This window comes from Anguilla rostrata, chromosome 16 (assembly GCF_018555375.3).
Source record: "Anguilla rostrata isolate EN2019 chromosome 16, ASM1855537v3, whole genome shotgun sequence".
In the NCBI taxonomy this organism is placed as follows: Eukaryota; Metazoa; Chordata; class Actinopteri; order Anguilliformes; family Anguillidae; genus Anguilla; species Anguilla rostrata.
Window position 1 is genome coordinate 15,148,124 of NC_057948.1, and position 20,182 is coordinate 15,168,305.

General features: G+C 39.5%; 1 protein-coding gene across 2 annotated transcripts in view; it reads left to right on the forward strand.

Annotated features, from left to right (window-relative positions):
* The window catches only part of LOC135241945 (neural-cadherin-like), a 131,580-nt gene that overhangs the window by 12,437 nt on the left and 98,961 nt on the right, over positions 1-20,182 (forward strand). Inside the window, exon 1 of one of the 2 annotated variants that reach the window (XM_064312745.1) lies at positions 19,879-20,016. The exons of the other annotated variant lie outside the window; for it this stretch is intronic. The gene's annotated coding sequence lies outside the window, so the exon portion shown is untranslated. Of the gene's footprint in view, positions 1-19,878; positions 20,017-20,182 lie in introns of those variants that run through there. 2 annotated transcript variants of the gene reach the window in all.

The window sequence follows — 20,182 nt, forward strand, 5'->3', positions numbered from 1 at the left end:
TGGAGATTTCAGCACACAACACCATATTAAATTCAATATTTTAATTGCGAGGTACATACTGAACTGTGTCTTTGTGGACATTACACACATATATTAGATTATTGACATCTTCCCTTGCTAATTTATGAACTAGTTCCAGTTATGAAATTGTCTGATATGTAAACGACATTAGGAAATACTTTAAAGATAAAGTCAATATATTTCAGTTCAACAACTGACTTAAGTGGGTTTAGTTTGATGTTTTTTAATTCCTAACTGGGATTAATAAAATGAAATACAAAATATCTTGAGATCTGTGAGCAGAACAAGCAGAACAAGAGGCCACAGTGGAATTTAATGAAGGGTTAGACCTGTGCTGGTGTCCTTTATTATTTTTTAAATGGAGCGATGTCAATGTGTGGAAAAACTTGCTAGTTCTTGCAGTGGAGGCAGAGACCACTGGGGTGGTCAGGTCTGGGCTTGCTGCTGATCTGGGTGCTCTCCAGGCTGTAGGTAGATCACATGGACGGGCTGAATGGCCTGCTCTTTTCATTACACACTCCTCTGTTCCTACATGATCTATCAAACAACATAAATAGCCTATTCTGTGCTGGCCAGTGAGGAAAATGCTGAATACGACCTTTTGGTTGCATTATGCTGAATGGATACTGGCAATGAACGTCGAAAAACCTATTTGGAGACCTATGTATGAAGAAAGGACAGAGGTTTATGAGGCCTGTTGGCTACTTTATTGTTGTTTATGCAGCTGAGAGATGTTGCAGTCAGACAATTGTTTCTCCAATTTGCTTGATGGAGTGGACAGATTTCCTTTGAATTTGACACTCGCATATGCGTTGGTTTTCACAATGTGCAACATGTTCCAAAGACATGTTTATCCTTTCCTTGCTGAAAAAGAAGGGTAAAAAACAATAAATCAAAATTACAAGAGCCAGTGTCACATCCAATATATGCAGAAGAATGTGTGAGACATTTTACACATCCCCCTAAGACCCAGCAATTCATTTTTATGAGTCTCTGGTCTTAATCTCAAGAACCATATATTATACTATTCTGAAACCTACACTACATGGGCCATACAAAAATAAAATAAATAATATTTTTGAAAATATTTTCACTGTTATTCAAGACACTTGTTTTGTGTATAAAAATATGTATATATATCATACTTTTTCATCTCAGGAGGACGTAATTGAACTGCAGAAAGTGTTTGCAGGGTAGAATAGCCAGCACATTTTAACTGTCTTCTGACCTGCAAAGCCAACAAAGCAACACAGAAATTAATTTCATGATTCATCGAATAAGACCATCCCAGTCAGACATACACACACATTCACAATTTAATCTAATTGAACCTGAACATGCCTGATTAGATCAAGTGGTCAGAGAGGACCTCCAGGACATATCTGTACTTCATCTGCTTGTGAAGTTTCTTGCTCCACAGTAAAACATTTTGAAAGATATTAGGTATTATTTTAAGTGTGCTTTGTTTTAATATATTTTAATGTAAACATGCATTTTGACTGCTCATTGGATTGCACTTCTGATACCTGAAAGTGTTTTGACATTCCTTTGACAGGAAATTGACATGTATTTGTTGAAACTCATTCTGAACAGCCTAGGTGTATAGGATATAAGAATTTATTTTCTTCATCAGTTTTTTTTTTCATTTATCTTAGCTATTTTGGGAGTCAGAGCAGGATTCTTCATACTGTCATTCCCTCTACATATTCTGTAAGGTGTTTCTTCAGGGTAGATTGCATTATCTGCCTTTCTGTGTGCATGCATTCCCATTTCAAATGAAATGAATGCATTAGACAATTTGTATGTGATTCGGTATCAATGTAAAGAGAGAGGTGAGAACAGCATGTTCTCTTCTCTCTGTCTCTCGCTTGCTCTCTCTCTCTCACAATATCTTTCCTCTCTCTCTCTCGCATCTCTCTCTCTCTCTACAGTTTGTGTTGGTTAGGAATTTTCACTGGGGATCTGGGTAACAAAATGCTATTCTTTTTTACCCCTTCATATATGGGGCAGAAGGAAATGGAGATGATCATTGATAATTTCATAATTAGCTTTGAAGCTTCTTATCCCTATCTTTCTTTCATGTCTGTCTTGTCATACGTAGAGCTCGGTCTTGAAGGGCATTCATATAATTACTTCTTGTGCGTGAAAAAGTGAAAATGAATGAATGAATTAGCTAGCCACTACATCAAATATGTTTTTACCTCTCAGCTGTGTTACAGTCCCCATACAGTGTAGGCACGCAGAAATTCTGATATTGTGATATTTGCATGTATCAGTGATTGCTAAACAGTATAGAATAAAAACTATATTTTGAACCAATAATATTTTATTTGAAGATATGCAAACCTAACTAAACTCAGTTTAACAAAAAGAAATGTTAAAGGACATGGTTAAATGGTTTATCGGAAGTAAATAACGACAGTCTTTTCTAAATCAGTGGTCTTTCGGTACCCTGATCAAGCTGTAACTGTAATGATTTCTCTCTGATATTGACTATTTGTCTGTAACAGCAAAATCACATTAGAAATTGTGTTGTGTCTGGTTGGCATGAGGCCACAGACACACACAAAAGGTAATTCATGCTGTGACTGCACTCAATTTCTGGAGTTTTTTCTACCGGCGGTACCAGTTTAGCGGTTTAGTTTAGAACTGCCCCGCCCCGCGAACTTGGCTCAGAAGAATGGGGATGTGAGCCGGCGGTTTAGAAGATTCCTCAATTTGAGCAGCATACTTCATGCTCACGCTTTTGCCCAGTCATCTGACCATACGATAAGTACATCCTATGTCTGAATGTTGATGAAATTAGTGAGCCCTGTGTGTGTGTGCGTGTGTCCGCTCACGCGCACATGTGTGTGTGTGTGTGTGTGTGTGTGTGTGTGTGTGTGTGTGTGTGTGTGTGTGTGTAGGTGTGCGTGTGTGCCTTTGTCTGGGAACGCTGCTCTTCAGCTCTGTCACCGAGCCCTGAATTTGTTCTGCCTCCCTGATTTTGGAGAATGGCGAGCAATTAGGATGTATGTAGCCATCACATGAGCCTTTTGTGCTGGTCCATCTCACCGATTAACAAGCGCTGCTAATTAGGTGAATAGCAGGATCCCTGTGTCAGCTGGAGGTGTGAAAGTGGGGGAGGCATGGGCCTTCACGGGCTCTGTGAAGGTTATGCTGCACCACCTCCGCTAGCGCGGCTCAGCTCAGGGCAGGGGTTAAGCAATGTTTAGATTGCGCCTGGCGAAAAAACCTGCTTTTTCTGCAGTTGACTAAAAGGCCCTTTCAGAGTATTTTCATGATTGCATGTGCAATACATTACTTATTTTGCTCTGATGAGCATCTAATACTGTAGGAAAAACATTTATATACGCTTGAATGCAACTGAATGAATTGATTGATTTTATTTAACATATTAACAAAATATACATACGGTTGTAGCCCTTTGGTACCAACAATTTTCACAGTAGAATTATTGAGGAAACTAGACACAATAAAGTTATGATGACTTATTTCCATTGTGATCCTTGTTGTACTAAGCAATGGTCAGCCCGGGCAGGACTGACAGTACTTGTGCCACTTCAATGAAAGGATAATACATATCATACAATATAACAATACATACACATTCAAATAACACATGAATGTTTTCCTGATTGTCTCTCTTTAACTCAGCAGATATTCCTTCACTGCTCTTTTTAAATGGTTAGCAGTGGCTATTTCTTTAATATTGGATGGCATTTGATTTAATTCATTGGCTGCTGAGTACAGAAAAGTGTTTTTTCTCCAATGTAATCTTGAACCTTGCAACATCTGTTGCCCTGGCTCTAGTCGCGTATCTATGAGTATCCACGACAAGATTACAGCAATGATGTCAGAGTTTGGGAACAGAGGCATTCCTAATTCAGTGAGAATGAATGACATTGAACATGTGCTCCATGTACTTTGATGTCTTTGAAAATGTGTTTTTCCCAAAGTGTCTGTCTGAGGACATTCAGATACGACTGAATAGCAGGGTTTTTAGTGTCTGTGTGTGTGTGCTTCAGCAGTTGGGTGGGTCACCCATTTTCCCAGTTTTCCTTGTTATTTTCTCTCTTTGTCACTCTTTTGGAGTTAGCTGCACTTTAATATCCGCTTAGTACATGTGTCCACTCAGGGAGTGTTACAGCTTTGTGTGTCCAATGTCCTCTCCTTCCGTTCTCTCCTCCAGAATCCGGTGGCTGTTTCCACTGCAAGTCACACACCGCACTGTACCTGAGTTAGGGCTGATGGGAGGAGAGGAGCATCTCTCACAGGAATGCCTGGTAGTCTGCAAGTGCCTGGAAAATTGCTAGAGGGGCACTGCTACTGGAGTGTCCCAATGACGCCCAGGCTGTGATGCAGATTAAGCGAGTTAATTAAGCTGGCTACTTCCAGTACACCAAGTGCGAGCGCAAGCACAGATATTTTGTGTGCAATGAAAGATATTTTATATCCTTACAGAAATTTTGAACAATCTGCTAGCTTGACAGTTGCAGTTATAGGGCACTGATGGATTCAGAGTTTATAGCAAACAATAATTTTTTTAAAAGCTTCAAGTGACTCCAAAGCATCTTGTTCAGACATAATGCATGCAGAGGTTGTATATGCATATATTAACAGATTTTTAAAAAGGTTAATCTTATTTTTGGTTGGAACTGTTTCATACTGAGTGACACATGCAGCCTTAGATTGCTGCACTCAAGGAAAGATGTGCTGGCACAATATAAAAAGCGATGTTCATGTTTCTAATTGAGAATAATTGCTATAAAATCAATGTGTTAACCTGCACAGTCTCTGGAAATATAACACCACTGTGCTTTTAAGAGCATAATCATAGTCAATTTCTCAGACTCCTGTCCTTGTCCTGTTTAGGTTGCTTGTCTGGTCATGCTTTCGCCTGAAGCATGCTATTACCTGTTTGTGGTCCTGTTTGTATGTTCAGTCCGAGTGCTGTCTCTCACTCAGTTTTTACTACATTGATGTGTTTTGGCTTCTTGGCCAGGCTGCTGTTGTAAATGAGAACTACTTCTTAATTAACTTAGCTGGTTAAAGATGGTTAAATAAAGCAGTTGATGTGCACAGGGTCTTGCAGACTGCATCACACGGGAGGCCATTCTGCTCATTTTGACTGAGTGGCTGCAGCGGTGGATGACAAGTATTAGCGATTCACACCATGGTTGTAATTTACACCTCCCTCTCTCTGTTCTTCCAAAAGGGTTTGTTATCACTCGTTGATGCCGTGAAACATGTAGAGCCTGCCTGTGTTTATGGGTATAAATATGACAGAAAAACACTCATAATTACACCCCCCCCCCACCCCACACACACCAACCCCCTCCCCACCACCACCACCACCACCACCACCCAACACATATGCATGTGTCAGGGGAAGCATTTTCAGTTATGCACAACACAATGTTCTGTGTAAAATGAAGTCTGGAAGAGTATGATGTAACACAAACACACACACAGTATCAATATTAAGGTTGCTTTAACACAGAGAATTTTGCTTTATAGTTTTTAAATATTTTGACAAAAGGACTCATCATTTTTTTAAATCAAATCAATCATATGAACCCCATTTTCTCTACTTCACTGACATTATTCAGTGACAGCTACATTATAGATGCGTGCTCTGAATTACTCTCAAAGGCTACATTGCAAGTGAGGTGGTACTGTATATCACTTTGATATACAATACAGAAAGTGATGTAGAAAGTGATCACAGTCACTAAGTGGAGCAGTAATGAACAGTAATGCGTCCATAAATATAATTACATGAACGGCCATTCATCAGAACAGACCCCGGGCTCATGACATGGCTGAGGTATGACTGAGTGCGATTGATCGGTTTTGTCAGTTAATGGACCTGATGGATAACCAGTGCTTAGCTTCTGAGGTGATGTTCAGAAAAGATCCACTTGTGAAAGGTGCTAATAATCAGTTTACAGTATTAGCATTCAAAATTGAAGTCAAAACACCTTTGGTTTTCTTTTGTCAGTGAAAAAAAAACAGTGGCTTACCTTAGGACTTTGCTGTAAAGCAATTTGTGCATAATAGAGGATAATTAATCTTGTCTGGCTCCAGAGAAATCAAGTAGCCAAAAAGACTTCCTTGCTGCTCTCTTGCATACAGGCAGACTGAAAAGTCTGTGAGAGAGTCTATCTTTCGTTTCATGAGCACAACCATGTCTGCATAATTTTGCATTCCTTTTTATTAGTCTTGTTAGCTTTTGTTTTGGGGGTGAGTTCCACAACATTTTGTTTAATTTTAGTTGGTAGCAACATTTAGAAGGAACATTTAGAAGGAAGACCAAGCCTTTGGTCCGGGCTTAGTCTCAGATTTCAGAGTTTGGCACACCATTATGGTTGACTTTGAAGATCTTTTGGAAGATACATAGCCACTGCCTTTGATTAAATTGAATAGCATAGAAAAAAATATGCGCATTGTGATTACAAGTATTTACACAACCTGCATTGTCACAGAGGCTTGACATGGGCTTTATCTGAACCTTAGCAGGCAGCAAGAGTACTCCTGACTCTCCTCTGAGGGAACAAAACTGAGAGACACCAGAGTATGGAGCAGAGAGATGTGTACTAATCAGGAAAAATGGCTGCATTATTAATGTCCATTACCACTGGTATTTCGAATTCAGGATGTAGTAGAAAAAGGGGGAGAAACAAGTGCGGCAGGCCAGTAATTGGTGTTGTGCATTTCCAAGTACATTTCTGCCTTTCTTTGGGATGCTGGCCCGAAAGTGTGCTCCGTGTGAAATCAGTTAGCCTGTACTCTTGTTCTGCACAGAAGCATATTTCCGTGCCTGTGAATGTATTTATCAGTTTGCATAGATAGAGTTTCATCCACACAGAATTAAGATATGGAATGACAGAACATTCATTTGACGTGATGTGCCGGAATTTGGAAGCCATGTGGTACTGCATGCAGTTTGATACACCTCTCCCCCATCTCTCACGTGTGTCATTGCCTCCTTTTACAGTGTGATGGTTTGAACTCTTTTCTGTAAATCAAGGCATAATGAACAGAATGGAACATAATAAATACGCTATGGTGTTGAGATTTAAGGCTGATGTCTTTGGTTGGATTTCCAGAGCAAGGTATGTGGGCCTGCATTGCAGGAACCACACTGGTTATGTTGCTTGTGTGCAGATCTGGATTGACAGTGGAGAGGATTCTATGCTCCCTCGCCAGGGAAGTGTATTTTCCTCCCAGAGAAATGGATTTTTTTCCATTGATTAAATGCACAGTGTTTGTCCATCTCAGGCAACCGTGTGGTAAACACAATCTGTTACAGCGAATAGCTCTAGAACGTGGGCTCTGCTGATAGTACAACCTGGAACAGCTAAACCTGGCTGTGTTGAGCCATTTTCGATTGAGGCTCATCTTGAGTAGAACTTTCCGGCGCCATAATGAGATAAACTTTCCAGGAATACTCAATTCGAGCCAGAGGGAGCATGCTAAATGAGAGATGATGTGGGGAGCACCCTGGGGAAATCAGACGTTTGTGTTTGTCTATCCTGAAGCAGTCTTAGGCAGAAGGTACTGTACAGTAAGGTCCTATCCACAAGGCTCTCTTTAATATACAAAAACGCCTACTCATGAGTTATAATAAAGTTATTGGAAAGTTCAAGAGTTTGGCAAGTCTTAGTATATTAGTTTTTTTTTGAAGTGGATTAACTAATTCTCCATGTTTACTCTGATATTGTTATCAATCCCGCTGGAAGCATGAATGTTGGGTTTAGGTGTGCATGCAGTTATTTTAAAATGGAAAACCTTTATTTTCATTCATACCAATTCCAGAATAATGCTGTATATCATGATTCTGAGTGTTCTCTCAGATAATACTGCCGTAACACCGACTGTCATGCATTTAGATGTAAATGCGCATTTGTACTGCAGGATGACCTAGTTGCAGACAGTTATTTATTGTAATGTTTTTATAATTATGACAAAATGACGTTTCAGGCAATCACTATGCAATTAGTCACAGCCTATTTTTACATCAAAATTCAACATAACAGCTGCTCCCAACATCTGGTGTACTCCACTTATCCTTACATCTCCAGTTCACATTTCTGTTTTGTTTTTTGGTTTCATCAAGATTTTGCTCTGAGTATAACTGGTTCTGCCCACACACTGTGAGCTCGTTTTGTAAGGAAATATTCATAATTGACCTGCTGTTATCCAGAATGCACTCAGCATAGATTCGGCCCTGCTTTGATAAATATGGCGAAAGATTTCACAAAGCGCGAGTGATATGGTCCTCTTTGTGTCAGACTTGAAGTACCTTTCACAATGATTGGAAGCGCCACAAAGAGCATAACATATGATACTGAAAACGGGCAGGGATAGAATTGGAATAGAATCTTTGACAAGAGGAAGGTGAAAATTTAAAAGGAATGTGTTTTCATGTTTGCACTCAATAATGACCAACAAAGAAGGCCCCATTATTACATTTGTGAAGAAGGAACAAGACAGTGGCCCCCATTATTAACTTACACTTTCATTCAGTCCATTTTTTCAATTATTATGATCACTATGGTAACATACTCAGAAATATCAGCCCTCAACAGCACGGTACAAGCACAGAAGAGTATCATCCCTTTTAGGTTGAAATCTGCCCAGGAAAAATATCTATTTCATTAGACACATTTGATTTTTTCAGGTACACTGTTATGCACTGGCCTGTGTATGTGCATATGTGTGAGACCTTGGTACACTTGTGCATGTGTGTGCATGCCTGCATGCATGTATGTTCTTGTATGTCAATGAAAGTGTATGCCATTTGATCGTGGCGGTGTGCGGGAGGTGTGCGCATGCTTGTGTGTGTGTGTGTGTCTGTGTATGAGGAATGAGGCCCACAGCATGACAGTTGGTGGAGAGCTTCACGAAGCAGGTGTGAAAAGGATGTAAGAATCCCCGTTCACAGCCAGTGGGTTGGTCGTCTGCTGAGCTCATTTTGGCCAATGCAGGATCTCCATTCTCTCACACCAGTGCCTGGGATTCCAGCGCGGATGGGCTCTACCATATGCTAGGAGATTTGGTGCAGAAGAAGACAGAAGGAGGGGGAGTGTCTCTGGCAGGGCTATCTTTGAGCATGTGCACCGCACATATACAGAGAGTAATGAGACCTGTTTGGGCATCTGGAAGGAATTCACAAATGGCGAGTGGGAATTGCCGTAATTAGGATTGTCTCAAATACACCATTAACAATGTTTGCCTCAATTAAATTTTTTTTTTCATGTTTGTATTGGGTTTTAGTCCAAATAGCCGAGGAGAAACAGACATTCGCTGGCGGAACCTACAAACAATATTGAACACATTGGTACACATTAAACACATAAAAGCAGCAAGCACTCTGGGATAAGTTAGACATGATGCAAAAGCCAAATTGAAAATACACCGGAGATGAGGGATTTACTGAGCTGTGGTGTGGTAAGAGCATGAAGGTTTACTTCATCCATCTGAAAACAGCTACTGTACCCTTACAAATATTTAAAGGACACTGAGTAGAAATAAATAGCTGGGCAGCTTGATTAAAAGAGTTTGTGACTTTGTCCTTGCGTTACTGTAGAGGCTTTTTGGCCAGAATGTCTTGGTCCTTGTTGGAGCTCAATTGACTTTAATAAGAACCCACAAATTGGAAATGAGAAAAAAAGATATAGTTCATTACTCGTGGTGTTTATTTTAACAGCTGTCTTGCTCCTCTTTTTTTGATGGTATCAGTGATTTTTGCAGTACTTTTTTCACCTGAAATAATTTAGGAAATTAGTTAAAATGTTGTTAAATGAAATAGCAAGTCTGAATATTTATCAAATTTAAACCATGCTTTTGTGACAGTAAGCTGGAAAAGCAAGGACATTCAGGCACTTTATTGTGACCTTTTCTATATCATGACCGAACTTTACCATATGTAGCTCAATTTCAGACAGTCTGTGCTGGCCAGTCTAAAAAAGTTTTAAAAGCAATAGGAAAAGAAATATGTGATTCAGAGCACTGTTATGACATAGGTTGAGAGTGCTATGGTGCTTTTGCTTGAATTTTAATATGAAAGACTGTCAGCCTGAGCTCCAAAAATTGGTTTCAGTGGAAACCTAGAGTAAATGAACAGGCCTTTGTCAGGGATACACACGAGGAGAAGGAACAGCCCATAATTCTTCAACACCGCTCCCTCAGTGTCACGCCACAGCCAAACGGTTAGCCATGCAGAAGCCGCAAACACAGCAATGAATCAGTTAGAGACTAAATGCTGTCTTCATCAGTCAAAGTATGACAATAAATATACATTTGAGTATCATGATCAATCAGTTCCAGAAACATTTGTATTCCTAAATCAGGTTTTTTTTAGTTACAACAACATGAGTATGTTATCCAACTATATAAAAAAAAGAAGTATGACACCTCATTTACAAAACTTGACTTACGTATCTCTTTGTACATTGTAAATACAAAACTTCAAATTGCTGCAAGGCCTGATGTCTGAAGGTCATTGTGCAGAACATTTTGGCACATGACACAAAACTTGAAGGTATTCTTATTTATTGGCAGCAGGGTTGATGATATAGAAAATCAATCAGAAAGCAAAATGTAGCCTGGGGGCTCTTACATTCTCTGTGGATAAGTTTTATCCTGTCAGACGCAACCATAACAGCTACCCAGTGAGAGTAGCAAATGAAAACAAAGTGAACTGCACTGTCACAGCTTTCATACGTTAAAAGAATATATATGTTTTAGACTAACTATTTTCAGTTGGCCAAACTATTTGCAGTTGTGAACAGTGGAATAATTTCAGTGTGTGGTGTGCTAAGCTATTAGTTGACACTTGAAGCTTAGACATCTGCTCCTGCTCATCCATAAAGCCTTTCTGCAAATAGCTGTGCATTTTAAGGTGAGAAGGGGCTATTTGCGGTATGTGGTTCCAGTTGATGGCTCCCACATCACAATAACGAACTCTGGGGCTTTTTATGTGAACTGCTGCAATAGAAAGGGCTGACTCTATTTGTTTGTGGGTGTTGCGGAAGCAAGGTTGTTCTGGGGTGCATGCGTGGGCATGTCTCTCATAATGTGGGCACCTGCACCAGTCAGAACTGCAGCCACATGCCCTGGGAGGCTGTTTGCTCTCAAATGCAAGTTTGGATCTTGGTGGTGCTCACATAAGGTATATTTGTTGGGGCTGGTGCCTGTTGTATATTATATTATGTCAAAGGCTAAAGCTGTGTTTTTACCATCTGAAAAGGCTAAATGTTATGGCTGTGTAAGGTAAGGTGAGAGTGTATTGTTAGCTGTTAAATAAAATGTGCAATGTTATGGAATAATAGTTATCTGACAAATATTAGTTGTTAGGCAAAGATGACTATATGCTTCAGACCATTTACCATTGATTGTGGCACATATTTTCGTTAAGTCAGTGATCTTCTGCATCTTCTTCTTCTTCTTCTTCTTCTTCTTCTTCTTCTTCTTCTTCTTCTTCTTTTGGCTGTTCCCGTCAGGAGTCGCCACAGCGGATCAGATTTATGATCCGCATATTTGATTTGGCATATGTTTAACGCCAGACACCCTTCCTGACGCAGCCCTCCCATTTATCCGGGCTTGGGGCCGGCACTAAGAATGCGCTGGCTTTGCGCATCCCCAGTGGCTGGGTTTTTGGGGCATTGGCCGGGATACGAACCCGGGCCGCCGGCAGGAAGCCTTCTGCATGATGATGGATAAATCACCAACTTCCAATAAAAAACAGGTTTCCCATTATGTGTTTAAGCAAAGTGTTTACTCAAACCTAAGATCGGCGCGTAGTGGAAAATGTTGGTGGCTTCAGGTTTCGTAGTTACTGAGCTTTCTTATTATTTTTTTTTAGAAGATGGGACCCTTAACACCTTTTTCACATTATGACATGAATCTACAATAATGATATTGCTCAACCAGGTGCCATTGATTTCTCATAATTTCAATAAATAAGAATGAATGAGAAATTATTTGCGTGGTTCTCTCAACATCTGAAAGCAAACCAAGATCACTACACCTTGCGAAATAATCTAAAATCATACATTTTGCATTTATACTGTACTACATGTGACAATCTGTTTACACTGTTGGGTAATTGCAGTTTTGTGGACGTATAATTCTTCCATGTTTAACCATGAATATGTTTGATTGTCAGTGACTAGTACGCAGCACCTTAAGGCTTTGGCTTCAAGTCACTTTGTGTCACCTAAACTCCCCCTGCTCTCCTTATTCTATGTAGTGTCTACCTTTAGAGAAGCTATGCCCTGTGGGATAGCTAAAGCATTTAAAATTATCGCAAAGCAGTTAGGGAAATAAACTAGGCTCTTGTGAAATTTGCCTCATCTAGATGCTTCAGATGCATTCCCTTATATTTTGCTGTTCTAATCACATCCATTTGTGTGTATGTCTATACTTATTCATGAGGGGAATTGGAGAGTGCCTATCCTTTGTGCCCAGGGGGACTGTCATGGCGGAGGTGGTGGTGAGGCGAGGTGGTCTAGCCACAGAGGGGTGAGAGAATGCCAGAGGGAGCACTTCTGGGACAAAGAGCCCCATTACGTTCCATTTGGAGCTTTGCCTCCAGCTGAAACAGGCCTGAGGGTGAATCACATGCCCCCCTGGCTCTGCTGCCCAACATCACATCCGCTATGAAATTACACTTTTACTGCTGTGATAAAAAAACAAAGTCCTCCACATATTGTTAGGTGAACTTTTATTGAGAAAGGTAACATGGATTGTGATGTTTAATTTATGGCTGACAAAAAAATGCTGACAGTGGCATCAACTGCAGCTTGTGATCTCACTGCATTTTAGCGTTATTTTTTCATTTAGGACTGTATTACAATATTTTTTTAGACGCGTGCACTATTGCCCCAAATTCCATACTGTCCACTACAGACTTAAAAAGCACTGAAAAGTTTGAAAAACGTCAACTGTTCTGCATTATTTATGTGCTTGTTTCCCTCTCCCCAAAGTGAGGGTGGATGGAGAGAAAGTACAAAGGGAAGAGTTGAAATACGGATGATGGAGTGAATGGAGAACATGTGGAGTGAATGTGGGTGGAACTAAGACAGCAGGAGGAGAGAAAGAGTCGAGGAGACTGTAGAGATGGGAGTGGAAATTTGGGGTCACTTGCTGCTTCAGTACACCCGTGATTCCAGAATCCAGTCTGGATTGAGATGTCATTGATCTGGGCCTGTGGGGTTGGGTAATTCACCATTGGACCTGATGTAACAATTGTGTGATGTGCAAGACTGGGTTAGCTGTTGCTCTAATGCAGGGGGCTGTCACTCAGTAAATCACGCTGATTCTATTGGACGCCGGGGCAATAGACTAGTCGTGTTGAGTTTAGAGATTTTAATTCCATGTAGAACACTGCTGCCACCCTTTTTTAAAAATGAAATTACGTCAAGTCAGTTCAAACAGGCATAAGAAGAAAAGTCTGCAGAGACTTACAGAAAAGTCTGTATGTCTGCTACCCATATACAGTATAATTATATGCATAATACTAAGGACATGTTAAAACGACATCCTGACATCTTGCCTTGTTGTCCTGATTCACCTTTTTCAGCTTTACATGTACGACTGCTGGGCTTTTTGCAGACAGGGCCTCAAAAGACAGACGGCCCAGCTGATAGATTTCAGTGCATACTGTATTAAGCTGGATTTGTGGAGCATTTGAGGGAGCATAACTCAAATGTTGTGAAGATAATCTGTGCTTTTATCACAGGCAGGGAACCATGCTGTTCGCTTCCTGTGATCTGGAAGTCTTTATATATCTAATCCTAAATAATGCCCCTCCTTTCTCTTGCCAGTTTTGTAGGGCACTGTTGATTTGTTCATTAAAATACTCTCCCCTGCTCTCAGATGTAGATAGAGAGCTGCATCTAGAGAACTGGGATAGTGTCTCCACAAGCTCAGAATAAGCCTCACTGCAAATCTGCACCGTGTTTTTCTCTCATTTAATGCACCGTGGTAGCGGAATCAAGCTGTTCCATCTCCCAGAAAGACTTATTAAGAAAAGGTCTGCTCAGCCAGTCTCTGCAGACTCTGCAGTTAGGCATTGACAACCCTTGCAGCCTGAGTTCAGGTTCGGCTACAATTTCATTTCTTGCCTTCACTGTAAAGAGGCTGCATGGCGAAAGAGTGCGGTGTGTGTCATACAAATGAACAACACATTAGAAACATGCTGAGGGAATCGTAATTACAGGAACCCATCTCAGATCCCAGAGCCACAGCTCTTTAAATATTAACTTTAAATCTGAAGGGGCAGATTCCTTCTCCACAGGTTGACTTTCTGGTTCCTGTCTTGAGTCTTTGATAAGATATTGATCTGAGTTCTGGGAGTATGGATGGAGTAACTGTGTGCATGTGTGTGCTTATGTTTATGTGCGTATATATGTGCAGCATTGCCTGTCCGTACCAAAGTTGATATGGTAATCGTGTGAAGGCACTCATCATGTCACGTCATAGTTAAAAAAATTAGTTGGAAAAAATTTGGAAGCAAACCTCACATTAAACGTATGTCATGTGAAAAGGCAGCATTAGGTAAAGGTGACTGATTTCTGGGTTTAACAGAAATGGGATTGAACCAAGAAGGAAATGGAACCGCATTTTGAAACCTCAGCAACATTTGTCGTAATAGATTTCCACATGGCCTTCATTTCAGCTATAGAGATAAGATAAGGACTCAGTAGTGCTGGTGTGTTGGTAAATTGAAAGAAGAGAGAGTGCTATTTGGTCAGAAGAAATTTTTCAATTTATTTGGGAGTCATACTTCTTTCAACGACATCTTTATACAGCTGGCAGAAACCGCACAAATGGGATGTGCCTTTAACCCAACCTGCGTTTTCTCAAACAGATTACACTACAGAACTAGCCAAACCAATGAAGTATGAGCATTTCCTGTCGATTGGCTGTGCTTTGTGATGACACGCATGCCATGGACAAACATCGATCTTTGAAAGAGACAGGACACCAGGGCCTTTTTATTTGACAATTGCACACTTCAAAAGAATAAACCCATGCTGGTCCCAAATGGTGCTTCTGGGGGCTTTGGGGTTTGTAGTGCATTAGCCTGTGTTACGAGGACCAACTGTGCCATGCTCGCCCATACAGTGGGATTTCCTTAACATTTTGGCATTAGTTTCCTGCAGTATAGAAACTGGGGGATTTTCTCAGTGCGGCGGTTCTGTTTGTTTTCATAGTGATTCCTGTCCTGGGACGCCCCATTCAGTGCCACCCACCCTGTAGCTCATGGCTGGATTTTAATCATTGTGCTTGAAGAATTAGAAACCACTTACCTACTTCTTACAGCCTGGCTGAAAGAGGATTATCAGTACGGGGGAGGATGAGGCTTGTAACCTGGGACTGTCACACCCAAGACTAAGCAACACACACACACACACTCACACACTGCCCTTGTTGTGCCCTTTGCAAAATGCAAAAAAATGTATATGTTACATTGGTATGATTAGGAATGATTTATCCTAACACATGTTAAGCAGATGAATATTATATGAATAGTATACTGTTTGTACATGTAGGCCATAGGATGCTTCCATGAGCAATGCACCTCCTAGTGTGCATGCTTTAAGCATTCCTCCTACTGAGCATCTGACTTCACAATGTTATGTATAAATATTTATATTCCATTGAGAACTTCACAGACATTTTTACCTTGAGCGAATTACAAAGCTTACTTTCTTTCCTTTTACATACAATCCATTTATACAGCTGGATATTTACTGAAGCATTCCAGGTTAAATACCTTGCTCAAGGCTCCAATGACAGTACCTGGGAATCTAATCGGCAACCACTGAGTTACAAGTGCAGTTCCATTGCAATTATACTACATTGCTGCCTGGCCCCCCAAAGTAGACCTCTCTTCAACACTGGATTAAGATAATCATTATGAAATATGGGTCTCCTGTGATCTATATATTTGTCTGAGCACCTGGTGTCCAGAGATGATTTACTGTGTTTTCAACACCGTTCCTTCCCAGGTCTGTGCTAAAGCCTAGCCAGAATCATGAAAGTCTGTCTAAATAAGAATGCATTCTTATTGTTTCTTTGTAGTGTACCCTAAATATCCCCAATGAATTACAGTTTCAAATAATGATTATCATTCCTGTGACTGAAGGACTCTCACTTTTTCTGCCATAATTATGATTAGATTGGCTAATTATGCATGATCATGATCACAATTGGCACTGTAAAAGGCTGAAAAATGCAGTCTTTACATGGAACAATTATTTCCGTTCCATTTTTATACACTCCAACACCAAAACAAAATCTCAACATGGTATCAAAATGATTTCAGTTGGTATTGAGTATGATATTTTTTGCTGTTCATGTTCATCAATAATTATCCTAGGAGCAAATATCAGTCTAGATTCTATAATAATTTTAAATTGATAAATTCACAACTGAAAATAAAGCAGTTCATAATTTAAGCTGCTCATGACAACCTCTCTTCATAACTGATTAAAAAACTGGTGTTTTGTTTCTGCACATATGAAAGGCTGTCGACTGTTGGCAGTAAATTTCTGTCTCCAAATTGACTTCAAAGCTACTGCTCTAATCCTCTCATTTCACGTTCATCCCTATGCATTATTAATCCTGTTAATAATCCTTTTATGAGCTGTCACAGTTTTGGTTTATTGGCATTGTTTTTCAGTAGAACACTGCAGGAAATATTTTTGGAGCCATTTTGGCTACTTTTGATTTCAGACCTAATTCTTGTGCAGATAAAAATGTGACTTTTGATGCTTCAGCAAACCTAATGAATGAGGAAAAGGATTGTGGTTGTTGACATTCAATGTAAATTTCTCTGTGTCATTGCTATCATTTACATAAACTGGATGACATGTATCTGCTTCAAATATAGACCTTAAATATAGTCTAACAATCAATTTTACTCACAGAAACCTGTTTCCCTGTCTGTCAGTGCATATTGACAGAAGTGGGGCTAATTTGAGGTCTGAAGCACTTTGTTTTGCTTATTATAATCATGTTAATTAAACATTGCTTATTTAAGCTAGTCTTAACAACCTAAGTTTTTGTGGCTAGTTGCTCTGCATGAACTTTTTTGCCACAGGCTGCATTGTGCTTGGCCTTTATTCATTGTTTTTTATTCTTATTATGTAAATGACATTGTCTAATAACCCTAGTCTTAGAAGTCTTAGAAAATGAAAATTTTCTTTCTCTTAGGTTTGTTTTTGTCTCTTATTTTTGTCTATTCCAAGAGGGGATGTTTATATATTATTTCTGATGATATTCCACACAGACAAGTGGAATTTGGTCTGTTTAATATCTGCTGCTGGCAGATTTACCAGATCCTGTGAGGGTCAACACTGCAGAGGTTTGTGGATAATGGGGGTCATTGAGGGTGACGTCAGGATATGGGCGCACTGAAATATGTGTACATGAGCCTGTGTGTGTGTGTGTGTGTGTGTGTGTGTTTGTGTGCTTCATCTCTGTTTTCCTCCACCTTTAATATTAGAAAACACATGTAAATCTTGCTCTTCTGTCTGCGCATGGGAACCTCTGGAAAAAAAAGGGATCCAATCACTGCTGCCCAATCATTGTTTGAAAAAAAAAAAAAAAACGATACTGTTCATGCTATGATTGTAACCTCAAAGATATCTAAGCTTAAGCCATTAGTCAGAGTACAATTTATACAATGTAGAAATAATCTATCCACGGGCACATTCTAGAAGAAATGTGCTGAAATTAATTGGTTTTACTTTATTTTTCAATTAGACACATTTATACCCTTATCTGCCCTTTCTTGACGCAAGCGGTGGAGATGAAATTCACAAATTTACACTTCTCTAATAAAAACAAAAGCGTAGTAAAACAATTGAACTGAACTGATAATACTAGAATGCAAAAGAGGCCCAGGGTTTCAAAGGCATTTTAACACATGATGGAAGAAAAAGTACTCCTAAATACTTTCAGAGCTGCAATCATCCTTTTATTTGAGTGTGAAAATTATTATCATAAAAAGATCACTTTTGTCTATTTCAATAGACCTTGCAGAAATGAAGCACATAAATGTCATAATAAGTACATGTGTAACTGATTGAAGAAATGTATGAATAAATAAATAAATAAATAAACCAAAGAAAAGGCAAATTTTAAGCAATCCAAATATCAAAAATATCTTACATCAATAAAAGTATGAATTTGTAAATGAAATTTTAAGTGTAGACGCAACATGTTTCAGAAACTTGCATTATTGTGACATGATATGCCTGATTGCTTTTGTTGAAGCGATCTTACTAACCGATATATTCTCCCTTCACTCTCAGAAGTGATGATCATGTGCCTGATTCAATTTAAATCACCATATAAATCAACAAAATAGCGGACACTTATTTAAAAACATTTTTAAATCTTTAATTACTTCATTTCTGACACTGGAATACCCAATGTGTCTTTGTAGAGAATTTCATTAAAAGAAAACATTTAATGTGAAATTGGTACAGGCTGACTGCAGGTGTCTGAGTGCCAAAATAATTCCTCCTCTATTAAACAGGGACAACCCTGGTGACTGAAACCCTGCTTCAGTAGCACTATAGCCAATTATGCACCACCCTGTGATGAAATATGACTCATAAACACCTTACATGCAGTATATTAACGTAGTGTATTTACATTTGCCTTGAGTAATAACCAGATGCAGTAAAATAACATTGGTTTTACTTTTTTATTGCCTTTTGGCACAGACATGATCCTGCTGATCTCTCTTTTGGGAGAGATTCCAGCAGCATCATGGAGAAATATAAGTTGCATATCTTCTGCTTAACAATAGAAACTGACATCATGTTTCCAAATAACCTTACCATGGGGTAACATTAATATTGAAAATTGCAGTGGCCCAAGATCCTTATACTTCATATTTTGCTCTAATAAGATCAAAGGAAATCTCTTTGAACAGAAATATGTCTATGACTGGTAGGATCAGAACCACAAGAGCTTAGCCCCCCACTATGCCCCAAAGACACTCTTGCCAGTTATGAAGGAATTGGTGATTAATGGTGGTAAAAGCTGCAGCTCTTATGGTTATTTTGACATAGATATGACTTTTTAGGCAACGGCGTTAATACTGCATTTGTTTAGCAAGGAAAAAGTAAGAAACAATGCCAGAAAAAAATAGGCATTACCCATTCTATGAAAGAAAGGTTTGAATGCTTAGCCCCATAAATGTGGTTTTTTAAATACTGTACAAATCAATGTAATAGGCAGGAGTTTTTTCTTTTGCATTAAAACGACTGAGTCATCCCCTGTTATACCTGCTCACATGACTGAGTCACCCCCCTTTACACCCACATACATGACTGAGTCAGCATCCATTACACGCTTACATGGTTGAGTCAGACCTATATCAGCACTAATCAATCAGTGCTATTAGAATCAGTATAATTGGGCCCACTGGCATTTCTTTTGCTGCGACATTGTGACAGATGCATTCACTGGCAGGTGTGAAAATAAAAAGAATAAACTGATTGATGAATTTGTCTTGACGGTTTTTTTGCAAAGAACCAGGTTGTTGTTCTGGATGACCAGGTGGACTTCAAGTGGAATACGCTACATATAGATAATGTCTCACCAGGAAACAGTAGAACCCCCTCTCTTTGCACCTTTATCTGGTGTGCTGTTTGTTCAGCACTTCAGGTGTTGCAGTGACCTGGGAAAGCTGCAGGACCATGGACAGCGTTGGCTCCACAGGCATGGTAGCAGCTGTAACACATTGCCAATCAGGGCAGCTGCTACCCATTGCCTAATCATTGGGCTTTATAATATGCCTTGATCCCAGGACTTCAGAAAGGCATTTGTTTGTCTACATGGGTATGGTGTGAGTGCTCTGTTGTAACTTTGGATTCTTTTGTCCTTCCTTTGTGTCATCAGGGCCCCTTTGTAGATTATTTAGTGGAGTATTTTGCTGTTCCTTTCGTCGAATAAATGGTGGTAAGCCAATAACTTTCTTGTGTTTGCTTTGCCTGTTTGCACCTGGCATAGTGGCAACCCTCAGCACTGTACTACAATGTATATCTTATGTTAATATGGTTATGATAATATATTTATAAGCCCTTGAATGATATTGTTTTTATTCATAATCAAAAAATATTGGTGC